This window comes from Anas platyrhynchos, chromosome 16 (assembly GCF_047663525.1).
Source record: "Anas platyrhynchos isolate ZD024472 breed Pekin duck chromosome 16, IASCAAS_PekinDuck_T2T, whole genome shotgun sequence".
NCBI classification, from domain to species: domain Eukaryota; kingdom Metazoa; phylum Chordata; class Aves; order Anseriformes; family Anatidae; genus Anas; species Anas platyrhynchos.
In genome coordinates this window covers 16,237,663-16,255,080 of record NC_092602.1, presented here as the reverse complement: position 1 = coordinate 16,255,080, position 17,418 = coordinate 16,237,663, and positions in this window count along the sequence as shown.

The following is a 17,418-nucleotide window of genomic DNA, read 5'->3' as shown; positions in this document are numbered from 1 at the left end:
TTCTCTTGTACCCAAAGCCTTCCTTTGGTGACACTTTTGGATGGTCCAAAGGGGCTCGTAACGCATTTCCTGGGGCCTGATTTTTCACTCGTCTCCGATGACTGCTAGGGCTACGTTTATGGTTGCTCGGAAACAGCGAACCCGGAGGGTCCAGTTGCATATGGGGCTGCGTAAAGGCTCCCCTGGGAACTTCTGATGTACGCAAAACCTTCCTTTGGTGACACTTTTGGATGGTCCAAAGGGGCTCGAAACGCATTTCCTGGGGCCTGATTTTTCACTCGTCTCCGATGACGGCTAGGGCTACGTTTACGTTTGCTCATGAACAGTGAACCAGGAGGGTCCAATTGCATGTGGGGCTGCGTAAAGGCTCCCCTGGGGAGTTCACTTGTACCCAAAGCCTTCCTTTGGGGGCACTTTTGGATGGGCGAAAAGGGCTCGCAACGCATTTCCTGGGGCCTGATTTTTCACTCGTCTCCAAGGACGGCTAGGGCTACATTTAGGTTTGCTCATGAACAGCGAACACGGAGGGTCCAGTTGCATGTGGGGCTGCGTAAAGGCTCCCCTGGGGAGTTCTCTTATACCCAAAGCCTTCCTTTGGGGGCACTTTTGGATGGGCGAAATGGGCTCGCAACGCATTACCTGGGGCCTGATTTTTCAGTCGTCTCCAAGGACGGCTAGGGCTACGTTTAGGTTTGCTCACGGACAGCGAACACGGAGGGTCCAGTTGCATGTGGGGCTGCGTAAAGACTCCCCTGGGGAGTTCCCTTATACCCAAAACCTTCCTTTGGGGGCACTTTTTGATGGTCGAAAAGGGCTCGCAACGCATTTCCTGGGGCCTGATTTTTCAGTCGTCAGCGATGCCGGCTAGGAATATGTTTAGGGATGCTCGGAAACAGCGAACCCGGAGGGTCCAGTTGCATGTGGGGCTGCGTAAAGGCTCCCATGGGGAGTTCACTTGTACCCAAAGCCTTCCTTTGGGGGCACTTTTGGATGGTCCAAAGGGGCTCGGAACGCATTTCCTGGGGCCTGATTTTTCAGTCGTCTTCGATGCCGGCTAGGGCTACGTTTAGGGATGCTCGGAAACAGCGAACCCGGAGGGTCCAGTTGCATGTGGGGCTGCGTAAAGGCTCCCCTGGGGAGTTCACTTGTACCCAAAGCCTTCCTTTGGGGGCACTTTTGGATGGGCGAAAAGGGCTCGTAACGCGTTTCCTGGGGCCTGATTTTTCAGTCGTCATCGATGTCGGCTAGGAATATGTTTAGGGATGCTCGGAAACAGCGAACCCGAAGGGTCCAGTTGCATGTGGGGCTGCGTAAAGGCTCCCCTGTGGAGTTCTCTTGTACCCAAAGCATTCCTTTGGGGGCACTTTTGGATGGGCGAAAAGGGCTTGCAACACATTTCCTGGGGCCTGATCTTTCAGTCGTCTTCGATGCCGGCTAGGGCTATGTTTAGGGACGCTCAGGAACAGCGAACCCGGAGGGTCCAATTGCATGTGGGGCTGCGTAAAGGCTCCCCTGGGGAGTTCACTTGTACCCAAAGCCTTCCTTTGGGGGCACTTTTGGATGGGTGAAAAGGGCTCGCAACGCATTTCCTGTTGCCTGATTTTTCAGTTGTCATCGATGCCGGCTAGCGCTATGTTTAGGAATGCTCGGAAACAGCGAACACGGAGGGTCCAGTTGCATGTGGGGCTGCGTAAAGGCTCCCCTGGGGAGTTCACTTGTACCCAAAGCCTTCCTTTGGGGGCACTTTTGGATGGGCGAAAAGGGCTCGCAACGCATTTCCTGGGGCCTGATTTTTCAGTCGTCATCAATGTTGTCTAGCGCTTTGTTTACGGATGCTCGGAAACAGCGAACGCGGAGGGTCCAGTTGCATGTGGGGCTGCGTAAAGGCTCCCCTGGGGAGTTCACTTGTACCAAAAGCCTTCCTTTGGTGACACTTTGGGATGGTCCAAAGGGGCTTGCATCTCGTTTTCTGGGGCCCGGGTTTTCAGTCTTCTCCCATGCCGGCTAGTGATATATTTAGTGTTGCTCGGAAAAATCGAACCCGGAGGGTCCAGTTGCATGTGGGGCTGCGTAAAGGCTCCCCTGGGGAGTTCTCTTGTACCCAAAGCCTTCCTTTGGGGGCACTTTTGGATGGGTGAAAAGGGCTCGTAACGCATTTCCTGGGGCCTGATTTTTCAGTCGTCATCGATGCCGGTTAGCGCTATGTTTAGGGATGCTCGGAAACAGCGAACCCGGAGGGTCCAGTTGCATGTGGGGCTGCGTAAAGGCTCCCCTGGGGAGTTCACTTGTACCCAAAGCCTTCCTTTGGGGGCACTTTTGGATGGCCGAAAAGGGCTCGTAACGCATTTCCTGGGGCCTGATTTTTCAGTCGTCATCGATGCCAGCTAGGGCTATGTTTAGGGATGCTCGGAAACAGCGAACCCGGAGGGTCCAGTTGCATGTGGGGCTGTGTAAAGGCTCCCCTGGGGAGTTCACTTGTACCCAAAGCCTTCCTTTCGGGGCACTTTTGGATGGGCGAAAAGGGCTTGCAACGCATTTCCTGGGGCCTGATTTTTCAGTCGTCATCGATGCCAGCTAGGGCTATGTTTAGGGATGCTCGGAAACAGCGAACGCGGAGGGTCCAGTTGCATGTGGGGCTGTGTAAAGGCTCCCCTGGGGAGTTCACTTGTACCCAAAGCCTTCCTTTGGGGGCACTTTTGGATGGGCGAAAAGGGCTTGCAACGCATTTCCTGGGGCCTGATTTTTCAGTCGTCTCCGATGACTGCTAGGGCTATGTTTAGGGATTCTCAGGAACAGCAAACCCGGAGGGTCCAGTTGCATGTGGGGCTGCGTAAAGGCTCCCCTGGGGAGTTCACTTGTACCCAAAGCCTTCCTTTGGGGGCATTTTTGGATGGGCGAAAAGGGCTTGCAACGCATTTCCTGGGGCCTGATTTTTCAGTCGTCTTCGATGCCGGCTAGGGCTATGTTTAGGGATGCTCGGAAACAGCGAACCCGGAGGGTCCAGTTGCATGTGGGGCTGCGTAAAGGCTCCCCTGGGGAGTTCACTTGTACCCAAAGCCTTCCTTTGCTGACACTTTTGGATGGTCCAAAGGGGCTCGGAACTCATTTCCTGGGTCTGATTTTTCACTCGTCTCCGATGACTGCTAGGGCTATGTTTAGGTTTGCTTGGAAACAGCGAACCCAAAGGGTCCAGTTGCATATGGGGCTGCGTAAAGGCTCCCCTGGGGAGTTCTCTTGTACCCAAAGCCTTCCTTTGGGGGCACTTTTGGATGGGCGAAAAGGGCTTGCAACGCATTTCCTGGGGCCTGATTTTTCAGTCGTCTTCGATGCCGGCTAGGGATATGTTTAGGGATGCTCGGAAACAGCGAACCCGGAGGGTCCAGTTGCATGTGGGGCTGCGTAAAGGCTCCCCTGGGGAGTTCACTTGTACCAAAAGCCTTCCTTTGGTGACACTTTGGGATGGTCCAAAGGGGCTTGCATCTCGTTTTCTGGGGCCCGGGTTTTCAGTCTTCTCCCATGCCGGCTAGTGATATATTTAGTGTTGCTCGGAAAAATCGAACCCGGAGGGTCCAGTTGCATGTGGGGCTGCGTAAAGGCTCCCCTGGGGAGTTCTCTTGTACCCAAAGCCTTCCTTTGGGGGCACTTTTGGATGGGTGAAAAGGGCTCGTAACGCATTTCCTGGGGCCTGATTTTTCAGTCGTCATCGATGCCGGTTAGCGCTATGTTTAGGGATGCTCGGAAACAGCGAACCCGGAGGGTCCAGTTGCATGTGGGGCTGCGTAAAGGCTCCCCTGGGGAGTTCACTTGTACCCAAAGCCTTCCTTTGGGGGTACTTTTGGATGGTCCAAAGGGGCTCGGAACGCATTTCCTGGGGCCTGATTTTTCAGTCGTCTTCGATGCCGGCTAGGGCTACGTTTAGGGATGCTCGGAAACAGCGAACCCGGAGGGTCCAGTTGCATGTGGGGCTGCGTAAAGGCTCCCCTGGGGAGTTCACTTGTACCCAAAGCCTTCCTTTGGGGGCACTTTTGGATGGGCGAAAAGGGCTCGTAACGCGTTTCCTGGGGCCTGATTTTTCAGTCGTCATCGATGCCGGTTAGGGCTATGTTTAGGGATGCTCGGAAACAGCGAACTCGGAGGGTCCAGTTGCATGTGGGGCTGCGTAAAGGCTCCCCTGGGGAGTTCACTTGTAGCCAAAGCCTTCCTTTGGTGACACTTTTGGATGGTCCAAAGGGGCTTGTATCTCATTTTCTGGGGCCCGGGTTTTCAGTCTTCTCTTATGCCAGCTAGTGATATATTTAGGGTTGCTCGGAAAAATCGAACCCGAAGGGTCCAGTTGCATGTGGGGCTGCGTAAAGGCTCCCCTGGGGAGTTCTCTTGTACCCAAAGCCTTCCTTTGGGGGCACTTTTGGATGGGCGAAAAGGGCTCGCAACGCATTTCCTGGGCCCTGATTTTTCAGTCGTCTTCGATGCCGGCTAGGGCTATGTTTAGGGATGCTCGGAAACAGCGAACCCGGAGGGTCCAGTTGCATGTGGGGCTGCGTAAAGGCTCCCCTGGGGAGTTCTCTTGTACCCAAAGCCTTCCTTTGGTGACACTTTTGGATGGTCCAAAGGGGCTCGTAACGCATTTCCTGGGGCCTGATTTTTCACTCGTCTCTGATGACTGCTAGGGCTACGTTTATGGTTGCTCGGAAACAGCGAACCCGGAGGGTCCAGTTGCATATGGGGCTGCGTAAAGGCTCCCCTGGGAACTTCTGATGTACGCAAAACCTTCCTTTGGTGACACTTTTGGATGGTCCAAAGGGGCTCGAAACGCATTTCCTGGGGCCTGATTTTTCACTCGTCTCCGATGACGGCTAGGGCTACGTTTACGTTTGCTCATGAACAGTGAACCAGGAGGGTCCAATTGCATGTGGGGCTGCGTAAAGGCTCCCCTGGGGAGTTCACTTGTACCCAAAGCCTTCCTTTGGGGGCACTTTTGGATGGGCGAAAAGGGCTCGCAACGCATTTCCTGGGGCCTGATTTTTCACTCGTCTCCAAGGACGGCTAGGGCTACATTTAGGTTTGCTCATGAACAGCGAACACGGAGGGTCCAGTTGCATGTGGGGCTGCGTAAAGGCTCCCCTGGGGAGTTCTCTTATACCCAAAGCCTTCCTTTGGGGGCACTTTTGGATGGGCGAAATGGGCTCGCAACGCATTACCTGGGGCCTGATTTTTCACTCGTCTCCAAGGACGGCTAGGGCTACGTTTAGGTTTGCTCATGGACAGCGAACACGGAGGGTCCAGTTGCATGTGGGGCTGCGTAAAGACTCCCCTGGGGAGTTCCCTTATACCCAAAACCTTCCTTTGGGGGCACTTTTTGATGGGCGAAAAGGGCTCGCAACGCATTTCCTTGGGCCTGATTTTTCAGTCGTCAGCGATGCCGGCTAGGAATATGTTTAGGGATGCTCGGAAACAGCGAACCCGGAGGGTCCAGTTGCATGTGGGGCTGCGTAAAGGCTCCCATGGGGAGTTCACTTGTACCCAAAGCCTTCCTTTGGGGGCACTTTTGGATGGTCCAAAGGGGCTCGGAACGCATTTCCTGGGGCCTGATTTTTCAGTCGTCTTCGATGCCGGCTAGGGCTACGTTTAGGGATGCTCGGAAACAGCGAACCCGGAGGGTCCAGTTGCACGTGGGGCTGCGTAAAGGCTCCCCTGGGGAGTTCACTTGTACCCAAAGCCTTCCTTTGGGGGCACTTTTGGATGGGCGAAAAGGGCTCGTAACGCGTTTCCTGGGGCCTGATTTTTCAGTCGTCATCGATGTCGGCTAGGGCTATGTTTAGGGATGCTCGGAAACAGCGAACCCTGAGGGTCCAGTTGCACGTGGGGCTGCGTAAAGGCTCCCCTGGGGAGTTCACTTGTACCCAAAGCCTTCCTTTGGGGGCACTTTTGGATGGGCGAAAAGGGCTCGTAACGCGTTTCCTGGGGCCTGATTTTTCAGTCGTCATCGATGTCGGCTAGGAATATGTTTAGGGATGCTCGGAAACAGCGAACCCGAAGGGTCCAGTTGCATGTGGGGCTGCGTAAAGGCTCCCCTGTGGAGTTCTCTTGTACCCAAAGCATTTTTTGGGGGCACTTTTGGATGGGCGAAAAGGGCTTGCAACACATTTCCTGGGGCCTGATCTTTCAGTCGTCTTCCATGCCGGCTAGGGCTATGTTTAGGGACGCTCAGGAACAGCGAACCCGGAGGGTCCAATTGCATGTGGGGCTGCGTAAAGGCTCCCCTGGTGAGTTCTCTTGTACCCAAAGCCTTCCTTTGGGGGCACATTTGGATGGGCGAAAACGGCTCGGAACACATTTCCTGGGGCCTGATTTTTCAGTCGTCATCGATGCCGGTTAGGGCTATGTTTAGGGATGCTCGGAAACAGCGAACCCGGAGGGTCCAGTTGCATATGGGGCTGCGTAAAGGCTCCCCTGGGAACTTTTGATGTACCCAAAGCCTTCCTTTGGGGGCACTTTTGGATGGTCCAAAGGGGCTTGCAACGCGTTTTCTGGGGCCCGGGTTTTCAGTCTTCTCTTATGCCAGCTAGTGATATATTTAGGGTTGCTCGGAAAAATCGAACCCGAAGGGTCCAGTTGCATGTGGGGCTGCGTAAAGGCTCCCCTGGGGAGTTCTCTTGTACCCAAAGCCTTCCTTTGGTGACACATTTGGATGGTTCAAAGGGGCTTGCAACGCGTTTTCTGGGGCCCGGGTTTTCAGTCTTCTCTTATGCCAGCTAGTGATATATTTAGGGTTGCTCGGAAAAATCGAACCCGAAGGGTCCAGTTGCATGTGGGGCTGCGTAAAGGCTCCCCTGGGGAGTTCTCTTGTACCCAAAGCCTTCCTTTGGGGGCACTTTTGGATGGGCGAAAAGGGCTCGCAACGCATTTCCTGGGCCCTGATTTTTCAGTCGTCTTCGATGCCGGCTAGGGCTATGTTTAGGGATGCTCGGAAACAGCGAACCCGGAGGGTCCAGTTGCATGTGGGGCTGCGTAAAGGCTCCCCAGGGGAGTTCACTTGTACCCAAAGCCTTCCTTTGGGGGCACTTTTGGATGGGCGAAAAGGGCTCGTATCCCTTTTCCTGGGGCCTGATTTTTCAGTCGTCAGCGATCCCGGTTAGGGCTATGTTTAGGGATGCTCGGAAACAGTGAACGCGGAGGGTCCAGTTGCATGTGGGGCTGCGTAAAGGCTCCCATGGGGAGTTCACTTGTACCCAAAGCCTTCCTTTGGGGGCACTTTTGGATGGTCCAAAGGGGCTCGTAACGCATTTCCTGGGGCCTGATTTTTCACTCGTCTCCGATGACTGCTAGGGCTACGTTTATGGTTGCTCGGAAACAGCGAACCCGGAGGGTCCAGTTGCATATGGGGCTGCGTAAAGGCTCCCCTGGGAACTTCTGATGTACGCAAAGCCTTCCTTTGGTGACACTTTTGGATGGTCCAAAGGGGCTCGAAACGCATTTCCTGGGGCCTGATTTTTCACTCGTCTCCGATGACGGCTAGGGCTACGTTTACGTTTGCTCATGAACAGTGAACCCGGAGGGTCCAGTTGCATGTGGGGCTGCGTAAAGGCTCCCCTGGGGAGTTCACTTGTACCCAAAGCCTTCCTTTGGGGGCACTTTTGGATGGGCGAAAAGGGCTTGCAACGCATTTCCTGGGGCCTGATTTTTCACTCGTCTCCAAGGACGGCTAGGGCTACGTTTAGGTTTGCTCATGAACAGCGAACACGGAGGGTCCAGTTGCATGTGGGGCTGCGTAAAGGCTCCCCTGGGGAGTTCTCTTATACCCAAAGCCTTCCTTTGGGGGCACTTTTGGATGGGCGAAAAGGGCTCGCAACGCATTACCTGGGGCCTGATTTTTCACTCGTCTCCAAGGACGGCTAGGGCTACGTTTAGGTTTGCTCATGGACAGCGAACACGGAGGGTCCAGTTGCATGTGGGGCTGCGTAAAGACTCCCCTGGGGAGTTCCCTTATACCCAAAACCTTCCTTTGGGGGCACTTTTGGATGGGCGAAAAGGGCTCGCAACGCATTTCCTGGGGCCTGATTTTTCAGTCGTCAGCGATGCCGGCTAGGAATATGTTTAGGGATGCTCGGAAACAGCGAACCCGGAGGGTCCAGTTGCATGTGGGGCTGCGTAAAGGCTCCCCTGGGGAGTTCACTTGTACCCAAAGCCTTCCTTTGGGGGCACTTTTGGATGGTCCAAAGGGGCTCGGAACGCATTTCCTGGGGCCTGATTTTTCAGTCGTCTTCGATGCCGGCTAGGGCTACGTTTAGGGATGCTCGGAAACAGCGAACCCGGAGGGTCCAGTTGCACGTGGGGCTGCGTAAAGGCTCCCCTGGGGAGTTCACTTGTACCCAAAGCCTTCCTTTGGGGGCACTTTTGGATGGGCGAAAAGGGCTCGTAACGCGTTTCCTGGGGCCTGATTTTTCAGTCGTCATCGATGTCGGCTAGGGCTATGTTTAGGGATGCTCGGAAACAGCGAACCCGGAGGGTCCAGTTGCACGTGGGGCTGCGTAAAGGCTCCCCTGGGGAGTTCACTTGTACCCAAAGCCTTCCTTTGGGGGCACTTTTGGATGGGCGAAAAGGGCTCGTAACGCGTTTCCTGGGGCCTGATTTTTCAGTCGTCATCGATGTCGGCTAGGAATATGTTTAGGGATGCTCGGAAACAGCGAACCCGAAGGGTCCAGTTGCATGTGGGGCTGCGTAAAGGCTCCCCTGTGGAGTTCTCTTGTACCCAAAGCATTCCTTTGGGGGCACTTTTGGATGGGCGAAAAGGGCTTGCAACACATTTCCTGGGGCCTGATCTTTCAGTCGTCTTCGATGCCGGCTAGGGCTATGTTTAGGGACGCTCAGGAACAGCGAACCCGGAGGGTCCAATTGCATGTGGGGCTGCGTAAAGGCTCCCCTGGTGAGTTCTCTTGTACCCAAAGCCTTCCTTTGGGGGCACATTTGGATGGGCGAAAACGGCTCGGAACACATTTCCTGGGGCCTGATTTTTCAGTCGTCATCGATGCCGGTTAGGGCTATGTTTAGGGATGCTCGGAAACAGCGAACCCGGAGGGTCCAGTTGCATATGGGGCTGCGTAAAGGCTCCCCTGGGAACTTCAGATGTACCCAAAGCCTTCCTTTGGGGGCACTTTTGGATGGTCCAAAGGGGCTTGCAACGCGTTTTCTGGGGCCCGGGTTTTCAGTCTTCTCTTATGCCAGCTAGTGATATATTTAGGGTTGCTCGGAAAAATCGAACCCGAAGGGTCCAGTTGCATGTGGGGCTGCGTAAAGGCTCCCCTGGGGAGTTCTCTTGTACCCAAAGCCTTCCTTTGGTGACACATTTGGATGGTTCAAAGGGGCTTGCAACGCGTTTTCTGGGGCCCGGGTTTTCAGTCTTCTCTTATGCCAGCTAGTGATATATTTAGGGTTGCTCGGAAAAATCGAACCCGAAGGGTCCAGTTGCATGTGGGGCTGCGTAAAGGCTCCCCTGGGGAGTTCTCTTGTACCCAAAGCCTTCCTTTGGGGGCACTTTTGGATGGGCGAAAAGGGCTCGCAACGCATTTCCTGGGGCCTGATTTTTCAGTCGTCTTCGATGCCGGCTAGGGCTATGTTTAGGGATGCTCAGAAACAGCGAACCCGGAGGGTCCAGTTGCATGTGGGGCTGCGTAAAGGCTCCCCAGGGGAGTTCACTTGTACCCAAAGCCTTCCTTTGGGGGCACTTTTGGATGGGCGAAAAGAGCTCGTAACGCATTTCCTGGGGCCTGATTTTTCAGTCGTCAGCGATCCCGGTTAGGGCTATGTTTAGGGATGCTCGGAAACAGTGAACGCGGAGGGTCCAGTTGCATGTGGGGCTGCGTAAAGGCTCCCCTGGGGAGTTCTCTTGTACCCAAAGCCTTCCTTTGGTGACACTTTTGGATGGTGCAAAGGGGCTTGCAACGCATTTCCTGGGGCCTGATTTTTCAGTCGTCTTCGATGTCGGCTAGGGCTATGTTTAGGGATGCTCGAAAACAGCGAACCCGGAGGGTCCAGTTGCATGTGGGGCTGCGTAAAGGCTCCCCTGGGGAGTTCACTTGTACCCAAAGCCTTCCTTTGGTGACTCTTTTGGATGGTCCAAAGGGGCTCGTAACGCATTTCCTGGGGCCTGATTTTTCACTCGTCTCCGATGACTGCTAGGGCTACGTTTATGGTTGCTCGGAAACAGCGAACCCGGAGGGTCCAGTTGCATATGGGGCTGCGTAAAGGCTCCCCTGGGAACTTCAGATGTACCCAAAGCCTTCCTTTGGGGGCACTTTTGGATGGTCCTTAGGGGCTCGCAACGCATTTCCTGGGGCCTGATTTTTCACTCGTCTCCGATGACGGCTAGGGCTACGTTTACGTTTGCTCATGAACAGTGAACTCGGAGGGTCCAGTTGCATGTGGGGCTGTGTAAAGGCTCCCCTGGGGAGTTCATTGTACCCAAAGCCTTCCTTTGGGGGCACTTTTGGATGGGCGAAAAGGGCTCGCAACGCATTTCCTGGGGCCTGATTTTTAACTCGTCTCCAATGACGGCTAGGGCTACGTTTAGGTTTGCTCATGAACAGCGAACACGGAGGGTCCAGTTGCATGTGGGGCTGCGTAAAGGCTCCCCTGGGGAGTTCTCTTGTACCCAAAGCCTTCCTTTGGGGGCACTTTTGGATGGGCGAAAAGGGCTCGCAACGCATTTCCTGGGGCCTGATTTTTCAGTCGTCTCCAAGGACGGCTAGGGCTAAGTTTAGGTTTGCTCATGAACAGCGAACCCGGACGGTCCAGTTGCATGTGGGGCTGCGTAAAGGCTCCCCTGGGGAGTTCTCTTGTACCCAAAGCCTTCCTTTGGGGGCACTTTTGGATGGTCCAAAGGGGCTCGGAACGCATTTCCTGGGGCCTGATTTTTCAGTCGTCTTCGATGCCGGCTAGGTCTACGTTTAGGGATGCTCGGAAACAGGGAACCCGGAGGGTCCAGTTGCATGTGGGGCTGCGTAAAGGCTCCCCTGGGGAGTTCACTTGTACCCAAAGCCTTCCTTTGGGGGCACTTTTGGATGGGCGAAAAGGGCTCGTAACGCATTTCCTGGGGCCTGATTTTTCAGTCGTCAATGATGCCGGCTAGGGCTATGTTTAGGGATGCTCGGAAACAGCGAACTCGGAGGGTCCAGTTGCATGTGGGGCTGTGTAAAGGCTCCCATGGGGAGTTCACTTGTACCCAAAGCCTTCCTTTGGTGACACTTTTGGATGGTCCAAAGGGGCTTGCAACGCGTTTTCTGGGGCCCGGGTTTTCAGTCTTCTCTTATGCCGGCTAGTGATATATTTAGGGATGCTCGGAAAAATCGAACCCGAAGGGTCCAGTTGCATGTGGGGCTGCGTAAAGGCTCCCCTGGGGAGTTCTCTTGTACCCAAAGCCTTCCTTTGGGGGCACTTTTGGATGGGCGAAAAGAGCTCGTAACGCATTTCCTGGGGCCTGATTTTTCAGTAGTCAGCGATGCCGGTTAGGGCTATGTTTAGGGATGCTCGGAAACAGCGAACCCGGAGGGTCCAGTTGCATGTGGGGCTGCGTAAAGGCTCCCCTGGGGAGTTCTCTTGTACCCAAAGCCTTCCTTTGGTGACACTTTTGGATGGTCCAAAGGGGCTCGTAACGCATTTCCTGGGGCCTGATTTTTCACTCGTCTCCGATGACTGCTAGGGCTACGTTTATGGTTGCTCGGAAACAGCGAACCCGGAGGGTCCAGTTGCATATGGGGCTGCGTAAAGGCTCCCCTGGGAACTTCTGATGTACGCAAAACCTTCCTTTGGTGACACTTTTGGATGGTCCAAAGGGGCTCGAAACGCATTTCCTGGGGCCTGATTTTTCACTCGTCTCCGATGACGGCTAGGGCTACGTTTACGTTTGCTCATGAACAGTGAACCAGGAGGGTCCAATTGCATGTGGGGCTGCGTAAAGGCTCCCCTGGGGAGTTCACTTGTACCCAAAGCCTTCCTTTGGGGGCACTTTTGGATGGGCGAAAAGGGCTCGCAACGCATTTCCTGGGGCCTGATTTTTCACTCGTCTCCAAGGACGGCTAGGGCTACATTTAGGTTTGCTCATGAACAGCGAACACGGAGGGTCCAGTTGCATGTGGGGCTGCGTAAAGGCTCCCCTGGGGAGTTCTCTTATACCCAAAGCCTTCCTTTGGGGGCACTTTTGGATGGGCGAAATGGGCTCGCAACGCATTACCTGGGGCCTGATTTTTCACTCGTCTCCAAGGACGGCTAGGGCTACGTTTAGGTTTGCTCATGGACAGCGAACACGGAGGGTCCAGTTGCATGTGGGGCTGCGTAAAGACTCCCCTGGGGAGTTCCCTTATACCCAAAACCTTCCTTTGGGGGCACTTTTTGATGGGCGAAAAGGGCTCGCAACGCATTTCCTGGGGCCTGATTTTTCAGTCGTCAGCGATGCCGGCTAGGAATATGTTTAGGGATGCTCGGAAACAGCGAACCCGGAGGGTCCAGTTGCATGTGGGGCTGCGTAAAGGCTCCCATGGGGAGTTCACTTGTACCCAAAGCCTTCCTTTGGGGGCACTTTTGGATGGTCCAAAGGGGCTCGGAACGCATTTCCTGGGGCCTGATTTTTCAGTCGTCTTCGATGCCGGCTAGGGCTACGTTTAGGGATGCTCGGAAACAGCGAACCCGGAGGGTCCAGTTGCACGTGGGGCTGCGTAAAGGCTCCCCTGGGGAGTTCACTTGTACCCAAAGCCTTCCTTTGGGGGCACTTTTGGATGGGCGAAAAGGGCTCGTAACGCGTTTCCTGGGGCCTGATTTTTCAGTCGTCATCGATGTCGGCTAGGGCTATGTTTAGGGATGCTCGGAAACAGCGAACCCTGAGGGTCCAGTTGCACGTGGGGCTGCGTAAAGGCTCCCCTGGGGAGTTCACTTGTACCCAAAGCCTTCCTTTGGGGGCACTTTTGGATGGGCGAAAAGGGCTCGTAACGCGTTTCCTGGGGCCTGATTTTTCAGTCGTCATCGATGTCGGCTAGGAATATGTTTAGGGATGCTCGGAAACAGCGAACCCGAAGGGTCCAGTTGCATGTGGGGCTGCGTAAAGGCTCCCCTGTGGAGTTCTCTTGTACCCAAAGCATTCCTTTGGGGGCACTTTTGGATGGGCGAAAAGGGCTTGCAACACATTTCCTGGGGCCTGATCTTTCAGTCGTCTTCGATGCCGGCTAGGGCTATGTTTAGGGACGGTCAGGAACAGCGAACCCGGAGGGTCCAATTGCATGTGGGGCTGCGTAAAGGCTCCCCTGGTGAGTTCTCTTGTACCCAAAGCCTTCCTTTGGGGGCACATTTGGATGGGCGAAAACGGCTCGGAACACATTTCCTGGGGCCTGATTTTTCAGTCGTCATCGATGCCGGTTAGGGCTATGTTTAGGGATGCTCGGAAACAGCGAACCCGGAGGGTCCAGTTGCATATGGGGCTGCGTAAAGGCTCCCCTGGGAACTTTTGATGTACCCAAAGCCTTCCTTTGGGGGCACTTTTGGATGGTCCAAAGGGGCTTGCAACGCGTTTTCTGGGGCCCGGGTTTTCAGTCTTCTCTTATGCCAGCTAGTGATATATTTAGGGTTGCTCGGAAAAATCGAACCCGAAGGGTCCAGTTGCATGTGGGGCTGCGTAAAGGCTCCCCTGGGGAGTTCTCTTGTACCCAAAGCCTTCCTTTGGTGACACATTTGGATGGTTCAAAGGGGCTTGCAACGCGTTTTCTGGGGCCCGGGTTTTCAGTCTTCTCTTATGCCAGCTAGTGATATATTTAGGGTTGCTCGGAAAAATCGAACCCGAAGGGTCCAGTTGCATGTGGGGCTGCGTAAAGGCTCCCCTGGGGAGTTCTCTTGTACCCAAAGCCTTCCTTTGGGGGCACTTTTGGATGGGCGAAAAGGGCTCGCAACGCATTTCCTGGGCCCTGATTTTTCAGTTGTCTTCGATGCCGGCTAGGGCTATGTTTAGGGATGCTCGGAAACAGCGAACCCGGAGGGTCCAGTTGCATGTGGGGCTGCGTAAAGGCTCCCCAGGGGAGTTCACTTGTACCCAAAGCCTTCCTTTGGGGGCACTTTTGGATGGGCGAAAAGAGCTCGTAACGCATTTCCTGGGGCCTGATTTTTCAGTCGTCAGCGATCCCGGTTAGGGCTATGTTTAGGGATGCTCGGAAACAGTGAACGCGGAGGGTCCAGTTGCATGTGGGGCTGCGTAAAGGCTCCCATGGGGAGTTCACTTGTACCCAAAGCCTTCCTTTGGGGGCACTTTTGGATGGTCCAAAGGGGCTCGTAACGCATTTCCTGGGGCCTGATTTTTCACTCGTCTCCGATGACTGCTAGGGCTACGTTTATGGTTGCTCGGAAACAGCGAACCCGGAGGGTCCAGTTGCATATGGGGCTGCGTAAAGGCTCCCCTGGGAACTTCTGATGTACGCAAAGCCTTCCTTTGGTGACACTTTTGGATGGTCCAAAGGGGCTCGAAACGCATTTCCTGGGGCCTGATTTTTCACTCGTCTCCGATGACGGCTAGGGCTACGTTTACGTTTGCTCATGAACAGTGAACCCGGAGGGTCCAGTTGCATGTGGGGCTGCGTAAAGGCTCCCCTGGGGAGTTCACTTGTACCCAAAGCCTTCCTTTGGGGGCACTTTTGGATGGGCGAAAAGGGCTTGCAACGCATTTCCTGGGGCCTGATTTTTCACTCGTCTCCAAGGACGGCTAGGGCTACGTTTAGGTTTGCTCATGAACAGCGAACACGGAGGGTCCAGTTGCATGTGGGGCTGCGTAAAGGCTCCCCTGGGGAGTTCTCTTATACCCAAAGCCTTCCTTTGGGGGCACTTTTGGATGGGCGAAAAGGGCTCGCAACGCATTACCTGGGGCCTGATTTTTCACTCGTCTCCAAGGACGGCTAGGGCTACGTTTAGGTTTGCTCATGGACAGCGAACACGGAGGGTCCAGTTGCATGTGGGGCTGCGTAAAGACTCCCCTGGGGAGTTCCCTTATACCCAAAACCTTCCTTTGGGGGCACTTTTGGATGGGCGAAAAGGGCTCGCAACGCATTTCCTGCGGCCTGATTTTTCAGTCGTCAGCGATGCCGGCTAGGAATATGTTTAGGGATGCTCGGAAACAGCGAACCCGGAGGGTCCAGTTGCATGTGGGGCTGCGTAAAGGCTCCCCTGGGGAGTTCACTTGTACCCAAAGCCTTCCTTTGGGGGCACTTTTGGATGGTCCAAAGGGGCTCGGAACGCATTTCCTGGGGCCTGATTTTTCAGTCGTCTTCGATGCCGGCTAGGGCTACGTTTAGGGATGCTCGGAAACAGCGAACCCGGAGGGTCCAGTTGCACGTGGGGCTGCGTAAAGGCTCCCCTGGGGAGTTCACTTGTACCCAAAGCCTTCCTTTGGGGGCACTTTTGGATGGGCGAAAAGGGCTCGTAACGCGTTTCCTGGGGCCTGATTTTTCAGTCGTCATCGATGTCGGCTAGGGCTATGTTTAGGGATGCTCGGAAACAGCGAACCCGGAGGGTCCAGTTGCATGTGGGGCTGCGTAAAGGCTCCCCTGTGGAGTTCTCTTGTACCCAAAGCCTTCCTTTGGGGGCACTTTTGGATGGGCGAAAAGGGCTCGTAACGCGTTTCCTGGGGCCTGATTTTTCAGTCGTCATCGATGTCGGCTAGGAATATGTTTAGGGATGCTCGGAAACAGCGAACCCGGAGGGTCCAATTGCATGTGGGGCTGCGTAAAGGCTCCCCTGGTGAGTTCTCTTGTACCCAAAGCCTTCCTTTGGGGGCACATTTGGATGGGCGAAAACGGCTCGGAACACATTTCCTGGGGCCTGATTTTTCAGTCGTCATCGATGCCGGTTAGGGCTATGTTTAGGGATGCTCGGAAACAGCGAACCCGGAGGGTCCAGTTGCATATGGGGCTGCGTAAAGGCTCCCCTGGGAACTTCAGATGTACCCAAAGCCTTCCTTTGGGGGCACTTTTGGATGGTCCAAAGGGGCTTGCAACGCGTTTTCTGGGGCCCGGGTTTTCAGTCTTCTCTTATGCCAGCTAGTGATATATTTAGGGTTGCTCGGAAAAATCGAACCCGAAGGGTCCAGTTGCATGTGGGGCTGCGTAAAGGCTCCCCTGGGGAGTTCTCTTGTACCCAAAGCCTTCCTTTGGTGACACATTTGGATGGTTCAAAGGGGCTTGCAACGCGTTTTCTGGGGCCCGGGTTTTCAGTCTTCTCTTATGCCAGCTAGTGATATATTTAGGGTTGCTCGGAAAAATCGAACCCGAAGGGTCCAGTTGCATGTGGGGCTGCGTAAAGGCTCCCCTGGGGAGTTCTCTTGTACCCAAAGCCTTCCTTTGGGGGCACTTTTGGATGGGCGAAAAGGGCTCGCAACGCATTTCCTGGGCCCTGATTTTTCAGTCGTCTTCGATGCCGGCTAGGGCTATGTTTAGGGATGCTCAGAAACAGCGAACCCGGAGGGTCCAGTTGCATGTGGGGCTGCGTAAAGGCTCCCCTGGGGAGTTCACTTGTACCCAAAGCCTTCCTTTGGGGGCACTTTTGGATGGGCGAAAAGAGCTCGTAACGCATTTCCTGGGGCCTGATTTTTCAGTCGTCAGCGATCCCGGTTAGGGCTATGTTTAGGGATGCTCGGAAACAGTGAACGCGGAGGGTCCAGTTGCATGTGGGGCTGCGTAAAGGCTCCCCTGGGGAGTTCTCTTGTACCCAAAGCCTTCCTTTGGTGACACTTTTGGATGGTGCAAAGGGGCTTGCAACGCATTTCCTGGGGCCTGATTTTTCAGTCGTCTTCGATGTCGGCTAGGGCTATGTTTAGGGATGCTCGAAAACAGCGAACCCGGAGGGTCCAGTTGCATGTGGGGCTGCGTAAAGGCTCCCCTGGGGAGTTCTCTTGTACCCAAAGCCTTCCTTTGGTGACTCTTTTGGATGGTCCAAAGGGGCTCGTAACGCATTTCCTGGGGCCTGATTTTTCACTCGTCTCCGATGACTGCTAGGGCTACGTTTATGGTTGCTCGGAAACAGCGAACCCGGAGGGTCCAGTTGCATATGGGGCTGCGTAAAGGCTCCCCTGGGAACTTCAGATGTACCCAAAGCCTTCCTTTGGGGGCACTTTTGGATGGTCCTTAGGGGCTCGCAACGCATTTCCTGGGGCCTGATTTTTCACTCGTCTCCGATGACGGCTAGGGCTACGTTTACGTTTGCTCATGAACAGTGAACTCGGAGGGTCCAGTTGCATGTGGGGCTGTGTAAAGGCTCCCCTGGGGAGTTCATTGTACCCAAAGCCTTCCTTTGGGGGCACTTTTGGATGGGCGAAAAGGGCTCGCAACGCATTTCCTGGGGCCTGATTTTTAACTCGTCTCCAATGACGGCTAGGGCTACGTTTAGGTTTGCTCATGA